The sequence below is a fragment of the Chlorocebus sabaeus genome, chromosome 23 (assembly GCF_047675955.1).
Source record: "Chlorocebus sabaeus isolate Y175 chromosome 23, mChlSab1.0.hap1, whole genome shotgun sequence".
NCBI classification, from domain to species: Eukaryota; Metazoa; Chordata; class Mammalia; order Primates; family Cercopithecidae; genus Chlorocebus; species Chlorocebus sabaeus.
This window is the reverse complement of record NC_132926.1, coordinates 27,100,296-27,112,866: the sequence shown is the minus strand read 5'-3', so window position 1 is coordinate 27,112,866 and position 12,571 is coordinate 27,100,296. Positions and strand designations below refer to the sequence as shown.

The 12,571-nt window shown below is 43.3% G+C and overlaps 1 pseudogene; it reads right to left on the bottom strand.

The window, feature by feature from the left end:
• Positions 1-9,201: 9,201 nt before the first annotated feature.
• On the bottom strand, positions 9,202-10,342 carry LOC103244847 (large ribosomal subunit protein eL6-like; annotated as a pseudogene).
• Positions 10,343-12,571: the final 2,229 nt, after the last annotated feature.

The window sequence follows — 12,571 nt, the reverse complement described above, 5'->3', positions numbered from 1 at the left end:
CTTACATGACAGATGGCTTTCCTCAGAACAAGCATGCTGGCAGTGAGTACGCCAAGAGAATCAGGCAGGTGCAGCACAGCCTTTTATGACCTAGACCACTTCTGCCATATTCTATTGGCAGAGGTAGTCAAAAGCCCTACCAGATTTGAGGGAAGGGGACCTAGATTTCGTCTATTGTGGGAGGAGTGTCAAAGAATTTGCAGCCATTAAAAAAAATTGCCACTCCATGCTCATCTTGGGAGCTAGTTTTTTTCATGATTTTTAAGAGTGCTGCAGCATCTTGGGTAATGTGGTAAAACCTCTTCTCCACAACAAATACAAAAAAGTTAGCTGGGCATGGTGGCACGTACCTGTATTCCCAGCTGCTTGGGAGGTTGAGGTGGGAAGATCACTTGAGTGACTGCAGTAAGCTGTGACCACACCACCGCATTCCAGTCTGGGTGACAAAGCAAGACCCTGTGTAAAAAAAAAAAAAAAGAGGGCTACAGCAACTCTATGCTCTATGTGTCATAATCTCACACATTAACATCCAGGGGTAGAAAAGGAAAACGTTTCCCTGAAGTCCCACCAGCAGGCTTCTCCTCACATCCCCTTGGCAAGAATTGGGCTGTATGTCCTTTCCAAAACTGGCAAAAGGAAGGTCACTTGCCCTGCTCAGCTTAGCCTAATCAAGTTCCACTCCCCTTGGGCTGAAGATAGGATGGCTTTCTTTAAGCATAAGGTCCCATGGAATGGGCAAATACTCTTCAGAAATTAGGGTTTGCCACTGTGGAGGAAACTCAAGAGAATGGATTTGGGGAGGTGACTTACAGTGTCTGCATAAACTTTCTATAAGGAGAGTCTGGCCTAATTAGGACGTGTTTAAGAAAGAAGATAAAGATGGCTTTCATTATGTCCATAGGCTAGGGTCCTCAACAAGACCACAGTTTGAATTCTTTGCCATGCTTGTACTTTCTTACTCTTATATTTGTTCCTTTTCTCCCCTTGCCTCTTCATAGAGATCTATTACAATTTTTAGTACCAAGAGCAAATGCTTCTGTTCCTGGAAAATCAGGGGATGCACAAATAGCGTGTTCTTAAAGCAAATGTGACAGTTACAATAGGGATTCGGCCCCCAGATGGGGTCATCAGAACCCAATGTGACAGCTACAATGCATCCCTGATTCCTCATAATAAGCATAACAGCCTCTGAGAATATCTCAGCACAAACTAGGTTATGAATGATTGATTAATAAGTGGATGAGTGCTGTACAGATCGCCACATGCCAGTTCTGCTGAGAGCCATAATCTCCCATCTAACATTGTCTTATCACTGAGCTCACACAACGAGGCCTGTTCTTTATGCAACAAAGTCAGGGATGTTTTCCATGACTCATATTGGGAGCGTCCCACAGAAAAAATGGGATGTTCCATAGTGAGATATGAAATCAAAGTTGTTAGAAAGTCTGTTTATAAGTCTTCCTGTCTGTGTGTGTGTGTCTTTCTGAGTGTGTCTTTGTATCTTCCTCTGTTGTATTTCTGTATGTGTTTCTACACGTGTCTGTGTTTGTATATCTCTACATGATTGCTGTGTGTGTATACGTCTATGTGTGTGTCTCTGTGTATGTGTCTGTGTGTGTATCTCTTTGTGTCTGTGTGTCTTTTTTTTTTTTTTTTTTTTTTTTTTTTTGAGATGGAGTCTTGCTCTGTTGCCCAGGCTGGAGTGCAATGGCGTGATCTTGGCTCACTGCAACATCCACCTCCTGGGTTCAAGCGATTCTCCCACCTCAGCCTCCCGAGTAGTTCGAATTACAGGCACCTGCCATGATGCCTGGCTAACTTTTGTATTTTTTAGTAGAGAAGGGGTTTCACCATGTTGATCAGGCTGGTCTCAAACTCCTGACCTCAGGTGATCCACCCACCTCGGCCTTCCAAAGTGCTGGGATTATAGGCGTGAGCCACCGTGGCCGGCTGTCTGTGTGTCTTATAAAATTTATTTTTATTTTTAATTTTTGTGAATTATCTGATTTTTTACTTATTCTCTAGAGTCCAGTTGAGCTCTTTTGCAGGTATATATACTTTTGCAGGTATATATCTTTTGCAGGTGTATATACTTGGGGGGTCCATGAGATGTTTTGATACAGGCATGCTATATGAAATAACCTGTGTGTGTCTTTCTGAATGTAGCCCTCTATATCTCTGTTTGCTGTCTCTGGGCATGTGTAAGCTTGTCTCTCTGTGTGTTTTGGCATGTGAGTATATTCCTTTCTATGCAAATATCTTTCCGTGTGCAGGTTTCTCTGTATGCACATGTGTATCCCTGTCTGCACGTGTGTGCAGGCACGTGTGTGTGTGTGTTTTGTGTGTTTGTGTGTGTGTAGAGTTCAAGCTCAAGTGGAAAAGAGTAACCTAGGAGGAGGAAGCAGCTCCCCTCAACCCCCCAGGAGATCTAGATAAATTTAAGGCAGGGTAACATCATGTGAAGAGTAGGGAATGGCCGCTGGGCTCCCTGGATGTTCAACCCCATTTTCCCTTTAACTCACTGCATGATTTTCTGTGATTGATTTCAATTCTCTGGGCCTTAGTTCTCTTGGAGATAATACTACTTGCTTAACCTAGCTCACAGGGATTTTCTGAGAATGAAATAGTAATGTAATTTCGAATGCTTTCGAAAAAGTTAAAAGCACTATAAAAAGGAAGGCATTAAATGGATTAACATTGGACTTGATTCAGGGAAAACCTTTATGTTCAAGATATGCATGGAAAGGGGACTTTGATTCAAATCAAAATCTTTGGTTGATAGATCATGAAGGTTGAGTCACATGTGCTATGGGGGCGGCAGGGAGAAAATCAGCTTTGTGCTGAAGAAAGGCATCCTGCTCCAAATCAGCAAAGACAAAGAAGGTTCATTTTGGATGCAGGTTCTGCTCCATTCATGGTGGCTACTTAGAATATGATGTGAATAAGGTTTTGAGGGCTGCATCCTGGCCAGGGTGATAATAATGTCACTCGGGGTACCTGCCATAGACGTCAGGGACTTAGAACATGCAGGCTATGTGCTTACTGTCCCTCCCAGAGCAGGGCACTGGGCTAGACAATATCAGACTTGGAGTCTGAAGACGGGGGCTGATGTGTTAGAAGTTGCCAAAACTAAAAATCTTCTTAAGTTTTGAAGTCATTTAACTTCTTGTCTCTCATACTACCTTGGTGATCCTCCCTTAGAGGGTTGGACACCAATCCAATTTAATTGTTGGATTCATCCACAGATTTGTACAAAATGGTGTAAAGACAGGGTCTTATTTGAATTGGGAAAGAGAGATGATTTAGATTGTCATCGTGGATGTAAAGAATCTCCATGCTCTGCCATTTTAATGTAACCTCTCTCGGGTTGGTTTTGTCGCAAGTTTTAAAAGAACTCTCTAATTTTTTACTTATTCCCCGGAGTCCAACTGAGCTCTTAAGAAAATTAGAGACCAATAACATCACATAAACCCCATAACACTTTTTTTTTTTTACCTTGCCTGTTCAATATTTCTTTCTTCCTTTCTTTTCTTTTCTTTTTTTTTTTTTTTTGAGACAGAGTCTCTCTGTCGCCCAAGCTGGAGTGCAGTTGCATGATCTCCGCTCATTGTGACCTCCACCTCTCAGGTTCAAGTGATTCTCCTGCCTTAGCCTCCAGAGTAGCTGGGATTACAGGTGTGCACCACCATGCCTGGCTAAGTTTTTTATTTTTTAGTAGAGGCAGGGTTTCGCCATGTTGGCCAGGCTGATCTCGATCTCCTGACCTCCACCTCAGCCTCCCAAAGTGCTGGGATTACTCAATATTTCGTTACCTTCCAGCCCTTACTTGAAGAGGTCTTCCCACACAATAGCTTCATGACGCAGCACATGTGCAGCAACTTAATTTTCTTTTTGAATGCTCCTTCACCTAGCCCTTTTGACTTGAGTGCACAAACTCCTTTTCCCTTTATCAGAGTAAATAATTGGTGTCATTTTGTGTAGGTGAGCATGCATGAGTGTGTGTGTTGGCATCAGATATCGTTTACCTGATTATTGATTCTTTGCAAAAATCAATAGCAAGAGAAATGCTGTTTAAATAGGTTTCACGTATCTTTTTTTCTAATTTGGGGGATTACAGGTAGCAATGTGTGTATGAGGAGGAAGCCGAACATTGCTTTTTCATAGAGCGATTGGTTTTATGAAATACCTCATGTCAGGCACTGCTCTAGCCACTGCAGATAGAATGAGAACAAGGAAGACACAATCCCTTTCCTCACTCACTTCACTGAAGATACAGTTGAACACACAACTGCAAATGGATGAGGCATTTGTTTCCGTGCACACATAGCAAGGGCATCGAACATTGCTGGGGCTGGGGGCAGAGGGGATGGGCAGGGAAGGCTTCTAGAAATGAGCCATGCTTAAGCTAAGGCCTAAAGAATAAGGAAGGTATAGCCAAGGAAAGGAGGGGCAGGGTAGAGAGACTGAAATAGCACATGGGAAGCTGTGAAATAAGGAGACAGTGGCACATACAAGGAAGATGTATGTGGGAGGTGTTCATTAGAGAGATGTTCACTGTGGCTGGAGTGTGAGGGCTCAGGGGTAGAGACTGGGCTGCAGAGATAGCCGGTTTATAACGATTTTGAAGGATTCATGAAGGACTTTAGTGCCATATTTCTGCAACTTAAAAGATCTTATGAATTACCCATAGGTCTTGTTACAATGCAGATTTGGATGTAGGTCTGGGTGGGACCTGAGATCCTGCACATGTAACGAGCTTCCAGGTGAGGACGCAGCTGCAGGGAGAGGGCCACACTTGGAGTAGTAAGGCTTTTGACTCTATCCTGAGGGCAATGGCAGAGCCATTGAAGCATTTTAGGTAGGAGAATGCCATGACCTAACTGTGTGGTAGGAAGATACCATTACCTGCAATGTAATAAATGGATTTTAGGTGGGTAGGCCTGGAAAATGAAAATCAGTGAGGAGGTGGTAGTAGCAGACAGTCATGAGAAACTTGCCAACTAAGGTAGTGGCAGTGGGCATGTGGCCTCATTCCTTAGCCCTGTCCTGTTCAACTTCCTGCAATATTAATTCTGTCCATGTCTGCCTCCTTAACTAGGCAGTGGGCTCCTTGGTGGTGGTGCTTAGGCAGTGTAGAGGGAGGCAGTGTAGCATCATGCTTAACAACACAAACTGTGGAGTCGTTTGAGCCTGAATTCAAGTCCCACCTCCATGATGTACTATGCTGAATCTCTCAGGGCCTCCACTGTCACATCTGCTATAGATGAGAATGACACTTGCCACAGTGTGGAAATGATTAAATGAAATGATGTAGATAAAGTGCTTAGCCTATGCCTGACATTCATTGGTTAAAAACATATGTACAGCTGGTTGCGGTGGCTCACGCCTGTAATCCCAGCACTTTGGGAGGCCGAGGCAGGTGGATCATCTGTGGTCAGGAATTCGAGACCAACCTGGCCAACATGGTGAAACCCCTTCTCTACTGAAAATACAAAAATTAGCCAGGCGTAGTGGCAGGCACCTGTAATCCCAGTTACTTGGGAGGCTTTAGGCAAGAGAATCACTTCAACCCAGGAGGCAGAGGTTGCAGCGAGCCGAGATTCAGCCACTGCACTGCAGGCTGGGTGACAAAACAAAACAACAAAACAAAACAAAACAGATGTACAGAACACTTGCTCCAGTGTGTTAGGGTTTGGGGATTTGGCAATGAACAAAATATATTTGGTCCCTGCCCCCTTGGCACACTTGATAAACAGTAGTGGCAGTAGTTGCTTATTATTCTTAGTTATATCTCTCTGCTGTTGGCCCATTCATTTTGCACATAGAGACAACATGAAGCTCCAGCGGCTCCTTGGTCTGGACAGTAACACCCCAACACCATCCTGAACATGTTATGGAGATGGACGCTGTATTCTATACATTTGATTTAATTGATTTCTCAAACCCTAGCAGTACTTTCAGCTTAATTATCCATAAAACTGAAGCAAGGATGCTTGAGGTCTAACATTTTCCGGCTCAGTAATCTATATGTGGCCAACCCTGCAACATTACATTTAATGTTTTTCAAGGGATTGGGAGGGTGGGTGTGTATCCCATCATTATCTATTGCCTAAAGATGGCTAAAAATTTCCATGTAAAATAACGTATTTGGTTTCGAGGCTGTAAATTTTCAAAGGAGAAATTGAGCTGCTGAACACTTGAGGGGTGGTTTGGATATCTCCCCTCCAAATCTCATGTCGAATTGTAATCCTCAGTGTTGGATGAAGGGCCTGGTGGGAGGTGATTGGATCATGGGGGTGGATTGCCCCCTTGCTGTTCTCCTAATAGTGAGTTCTTACGAGATCTAGTTGTTTGAAAATGTGTAGCACTTCCCCCTTTGCTCTCTTCTTCCTGCTCCAGCCACGTAAGATATGTCTGCTTCCCCTGCCGGCATGACTGAAAGTTTCCCGAGGCCGCCCCCGCCATACTTCCTGTATGGCCTGCAGAACTGTGAGCCAATTAAACCTATTTGCTTTATAAATTACCCAGTTTCCGGTATTTCTTTGTAGTAGTGCAAGAATGGACTAATACAAAAGGAAAAACAGAAGATAAGAGGAATGTGAAGATAGCAGTGGAAAGAAAAAATGATTGGTGGTCTTTGGCAAGGAGGATGGCACCTGGACTATGGGTTCTTTGGTGGGCTCTATAACCCGCCATAAGATGCCCAGCTGTAATAAATTAGATAGGTTCCCTGGCTTGTAAAGACTTTGGCTACTTAAGCCAATGGGAATATAATGGAAGGTTAGGGGAGCTGGATCCCACAGCGGGAACCTGTGAGAGGCTGAGTATGAGGCATGTTGGAGGACCATGTTTGAGAAGGGGCAAGAACCTAACAAGACTTAGGAGGATTGAGCAGCAGGGACCCCTGCAATGGCCTCATGGCAGTAAGAGTCTGACTTGTCTCCTGGTTGGTCTACCATCAACTCTTCCTTCTCTCTCTGCATTTGTTCTAGACTCAAAGTCCCCAAAAACAACTAGCTGAGCCTAGGCTGCAGGTCTGTACCCTGGTTGTTTTGTGACTGGAGGGAAAATCTCTGGTGACTTCAGCTTTTGTACTGGGGGGTGGGCACCTGTAATTATTTTCCCATGGTTATACATATTGATGTGGTAAATTCCCAGAAGGAAATACATTAGAGTGTTATTAGGATGGGGGAAATGGGTGTAGGCATCTGCAGTATGTAAAATGACAAGGTTGATGACTTATTAGTTAAGAATCAACTTGTTTATTGTTCCTTTGAGGTTTGTTTAAATGTTGCTTGCCTTTCTAGGTTTCCCCAGGCAACTCCTCAACTCCAGTGTTCTCATTGCACTTTGTATTCCTCTTAGCTTTTAATTCTCAGGGACAAGGACTGACCTCATTCAACTCTGTGTTCCTAGGGCCTAGCAAAGTGCTTAACACGTAAAAGACATTTGCCGACTTACAGTTGAATAGAAAACGTATGTGTGGATATCTTACCAGAAACACAATTGTAAGCAGCTGGGAATTTCAATGGGTAACTTTTCTGTGTAGAAAACATTAAAAAATTATTTTGTAGCCTGTGCATGTGTAAAACCTATATCCGCAAGGCATATAGCCTTGAACAGTGTAGAGTTAGAGACAGTAAAGCATCCTTTCAATTTCAGCTTCTATTCACTTGATTTTTGAAGAATATTTTCTTTTGCAAAAGCCTCCTTCACTTAAGAAGTTTTCTTGCCTTGTTAGGTATCAGCCAAACATTTTCTCTTTAATCTGGAGACATAGGATCCTGTTCCCCAAGATATTTTGATATCTGCAAACGCTTGGAATCTGCTGGAATCCAGCTCCCTGTTTCTAAGATGAAACCTGGACCATTTAGGGCATGTAGGGGCCAAGGGCCCTTGAAGATTTGCTGAAAATCACTGAGGTGATACAGATTAATTAGAGAAAAGGCATACAAATTTATTTAACGTGTACGCAAGAGAACCTTTAGAATGAAGACCCAAAGATACAGGGGAAACTATCCATTTTTATGCTTAGGTTCAACGAAGTGTGGATAGCTGTGTGGTAATAGGATTGGGCAAAACGTGCATGACTGAGTAGTGAAACTCAGCGAGGCCTGTCTGTCTAGGTTCTTCTTGGTCCATCTGAGCAGCATTCCTTCCTTCTGGGTGAGGGGCAGGACCCTGTCTGGAATGGGGTTCTTATGACTCACAAATAAAATAGATCAGATCATTTCTTTATGGCCAGTTTTCACACAGAAAAGTGGGGGAAAGTAAGAACAATATTTTTAGGTTTTATGGCTGGCTTTAAGGAAAAGGGGTTCTGGTTCCTATGACCTACCTCGGGGAAGAGAGATTCTAGTTTCTCTGGCTAGCCTTGTAGGTGAATGGGACTGAGAGACAGGAGGGCAGGAGCAGGTCAGGGAGAAACGTTTGCTTCTGAGGCTTTCATTTTAGGGTACTGTTTTCTGAACTCCAACAGGCATCTATAGGGCTGGTAAATTTACCTGGAGTAGCCAAGTACAAATGAATTACTTCAGAGTCCCATTCTGGCTAGCCAGAGAAACGAGAATCCGATCTATCCTATTTGTGAGTCATAATTAAACAGATAGTCTTATCTAAGGGTGCCAAAATTCTAGAATCTGAATTTTATCCTAGAATTAGGTCCCCCTGGCTCCCCTTCAGTGAAGTGACTGGCAAGGGACTGTGGAGAATTGAGGCATTTGCCTCCTAGACTTTCACCTCCTTGGTCTAATCAGAGCAAGCAGCAGAAACTGACTGATATAAGCAGAGAAGAAATGTATGGAAAGGGCATGAGACAGCCCCCCACAGTGACCTGAAAGGCTGGAGGATTGGGCAAGATCAAAAGGAGAGTGGGCAACCAGGACCAATGCTAGAATTGTGAATAGCCCCTGGCCACAGAACCAGACTGACAGGGTCCCTGCAGTGTTTGCCACTGAGCCTGATTACCACAGCCTGCAGAGGTGCTGCTAGCTACACACAGGCTGACCCTACTTCTCCTGGGAATGGGATTTTGTTTTGCTATCACCTGCCTCCAGGATGGATTCTTTGCTGTATCCTATTCTCTGCATTTCTAACTGCTATTTCAAAGTCCTGGGTGCCCTGCTTTCAAGAGGGGTTGGGAAGGTGAGCACCACATTAAAAAAAGGTATCAGTTATTTAATTAGAATCTTCTTAAGAAATTTAGAACATCAATGTGTGAGGATAAATTCTGCTTGTCAGGGCAAACACAGATCACAGTTAGCCCTGGAACTGAGGAATAGCTTTGATATTGGTAAAATTTGCCAGTCCACAGCTTTCTGATCAACCAGACACCTCTCCATAACTTTATATTTCTCTTTTTCTGTACCAGAGATCTCACCTTCGTAGTGTCTGGGCTTCTGCAGTTTCTTCTTGAAGTAAGCATCAGTAAGACGTTTTGGGATTTTCACATTGCTGACTGATACCAATTTTTATAGAGGTGGCAGTGACAAATTACTGGTGTATTCTTCACAGAGAAACTCAATTGAGGACCAGAGGTTCAGTCACAAGTAAAAGCCACTGCCCAGCTAGCTGCTCCAGGAAAACCATCTTGCCTCTGTGGCGCCCAGTGAGGATGAGCAGAATGGTCCCGGGAGCGATGCTGCTCGCAGTTTTCTGGCGTGCTGACTGCAGGGCCTTTTTTTTTTTTTTTGAGGCAGAGTCTCACTGTGTCACCCAGGCTGGAGTGCAATGGTGCGATCTCGGCTCACTGCTACCTCTCGCCTCCTGGGTTCAAGCGATTCTCCTGCCTCAGCCTCCCAAGTAGCTGGGACTACAGGTGTGCATACTACCACTCCTGGCTAATTTTTTTTGTTTTTAGAGAAGGGGTTTCACCATGTTGACCAGGCTGGTCTCACACTCCTGACTTCTGGTGATGTCCCCACCTCAGCCTCCCAAAGTGCTGGGATTACAGGCATGAGCTACCATGCCCGGCTGTTCAACAACTTTTTAGATACATCTCCAGTAGGATGATAAGGCATCTCGTGAAGTTTAACCACTGGGGCACCACCATTCTTGGCACCACCAACTGGTTTTGTAACAGTTGCAAGAACCTTCTCCTTTTCAATCTTGGATTTAGCCACTGAGTACTTCCTCTTGTATGTGCCTTTCTGGAACACATAGCAGGTCGGGAGTACCTGTCAATTCCTCTGATGAGGACAGGATTTCAGCTGCAGTGGGGCTTCCCTGTCTTGGGTTTTTTGGCCTTGAGGTTACCCTTTGTTACCTTGCCACTAGCATCAGCTTTCTTGGATTCAGGTTTCTTCTCCTTAGTATCTGGCTTCTCAACTTTTTCACCCACCATCTTATAAGACGAGAAAGACAGCACCAGGCTGGGTGCGGTGGCTCATGCCTGTAATCCCAGCACTTTGGGAGACTGAGGCAGGCAAACTGCTTTAACTCAGGGGTTCGAGACCAACCTGGCCAACATGACAAAATTCCATCTCTACAAAAAAAAAAAAAAATATAAAAACTAGCTGGGTGTGATGGCATGTGCCTATAGTCTCAGCTCCTTGGGAGTTGAGGTGGGAGGATCGCTGGAGCCCAGAAGTTAAGGCTACAGTGAGCTATGGTTGCGCCACTGCACTCCAGCCTGGAGTGCAGTGAGATCCTGTCTGAAAAGAAAGAAAGAAAGAAAGAAAGAAAGAAAGAAGAAAGAAAAAAAGAAGACAGCACTACATTTTCAGGCTCTTTAACAAGGTGCTTAAGGTTAGGGGCCAGCAGAATTCCCCAAAGGTGATAAAGAATTTCATCTGCTGGGTAGCTAAAAGAAAAATGCCCATGACATCTATTTTAAGCCATTGTTGGTAATAGTAAGAAAATAATCTTTTTATCTTTTTGGTGTTTTAGATTTTGACAATAAAATGCTTTGTTGATTCAACACAACAACACGGATGGCTGGAGGATCACAAAAGAATCTACTGTGTCTATCATTTCCTTGAGTGTCTGAATGAAATGTCATTGGCTCTGTGGCAAGGGGCTCTGCCACTTACTAGCTATATGACCTGGGAGCAATCATTTAATCTTTCTCAGCCTCAGTTTCCTCATTTATGAAGTGGAAATGACTTTAGCATTTATCTCTTACTTAGAGTTATTGTGTGATGATATCCATAAAGCTCCTAGGACAGTACTCAGTGTATAATAGTGCTTAATAAATGGTAGCTATTAATGGCTAATTTAGAGAGACTTGAGATTGAGGATTGGCCAAAAGTGTCAAAATGCAAGGCCTGCTGATGTCCAGGATGTACCAGGTGTCCACCTTCAAGGATAATTTGGAGGAAGGAGGTCATGATAAAAGATGAAGTGAGTGACCTCCAAGTTGGATGACCTCCATCAAACAAGATGGGCAAATTCCCAAATGCTACTGGTCACAGGTGCCTGAGTAGAACAATCTGCTTTCAAAGTACAATTAAATAGGAAAATGCTCAGTGATCTCAAGGGGTAGACCCACTCCGGTGCCCCATCTGCTCAGTTTAGGCACAGCCATTAGACAGTGCTGGGGAAAATGTTTATCTCTAGTTTACAGAAGGTTCTTTTGGAATCTCTTTGCAGAGCTCAAAAGGGGGGTGTTCTCAGCAACTTTTGTTTAGGTTGGAATCCTAGGAAAGTCACCAATCTTTGGACATACTCACATTTCTATTTTTGTTCCAGTTATCCAGCAGATAATAAATAGGTTTTTAGTTCTGCTAAGTGCTAATTTGAGAGGCATCTCGTTTAAAAGTTATTTATTGGGAGAAAATATGAAAGATGCAGCCTAAGAAATAATCTGTTGGTGTTGATGACTCACCTTTTCAGGTAAGGCATCAATTTTATTATTTAGCCTTTTTGCTAGATGAAGAATGAGAATGAATCACCAAAAAAAAAAAAAAAAGAAAGATTCTAAGAGAAGTACATACATTTGTTTTCCCATAACTGAGGATCATTTGAGTTTATGTAAGACGCTAGCACATCACCTCTAAAGCTGCTGCATTTAAAGCTGGGTTGGTTGTTAAAAGCACCATTTAAATGTTTTCATGGAGGAATTAGGGATGGAATATGTACACACTGGTCACTCAGGGAGAAGCTGAAATAGTCATTTACCTCTTTAATGGAGGCAGAGAATGTAATTAATAACTATTTGCACGTAACAGTTAAATATTTCATAGTAGTGACAATGATTCATCCCTACTTCCTACAGCATCTAGAGCAAAATTAAACCCAGGTGTTAAGACGTTCAGGAAACTATAGAATGTAAAAAATCAACATTCACCCTGTCTCTGTCCTACTAACTCACCGTCCTTGTATTCCTCTCATACTCATCCTCCTTCTGCAAGTAGCAGTTTTAACTTCTGTATTGCTTGGCACCCCAGGCTTCCTAATTTACAGAGAGAACTTGGTTAGTGCAGGGAAGGCAAATAGGTTTCAAGTCTCAGATTTCAACCTGAGATTGATTGGTAGTGGCTATGTGGAACACTGTGTTGAAAGGGCTTCTAAAAAGTTGCCTCTAGGCACAGTGGGAAAGAGGGCAGTGATTGATTAGTAATGCCTGCCATGG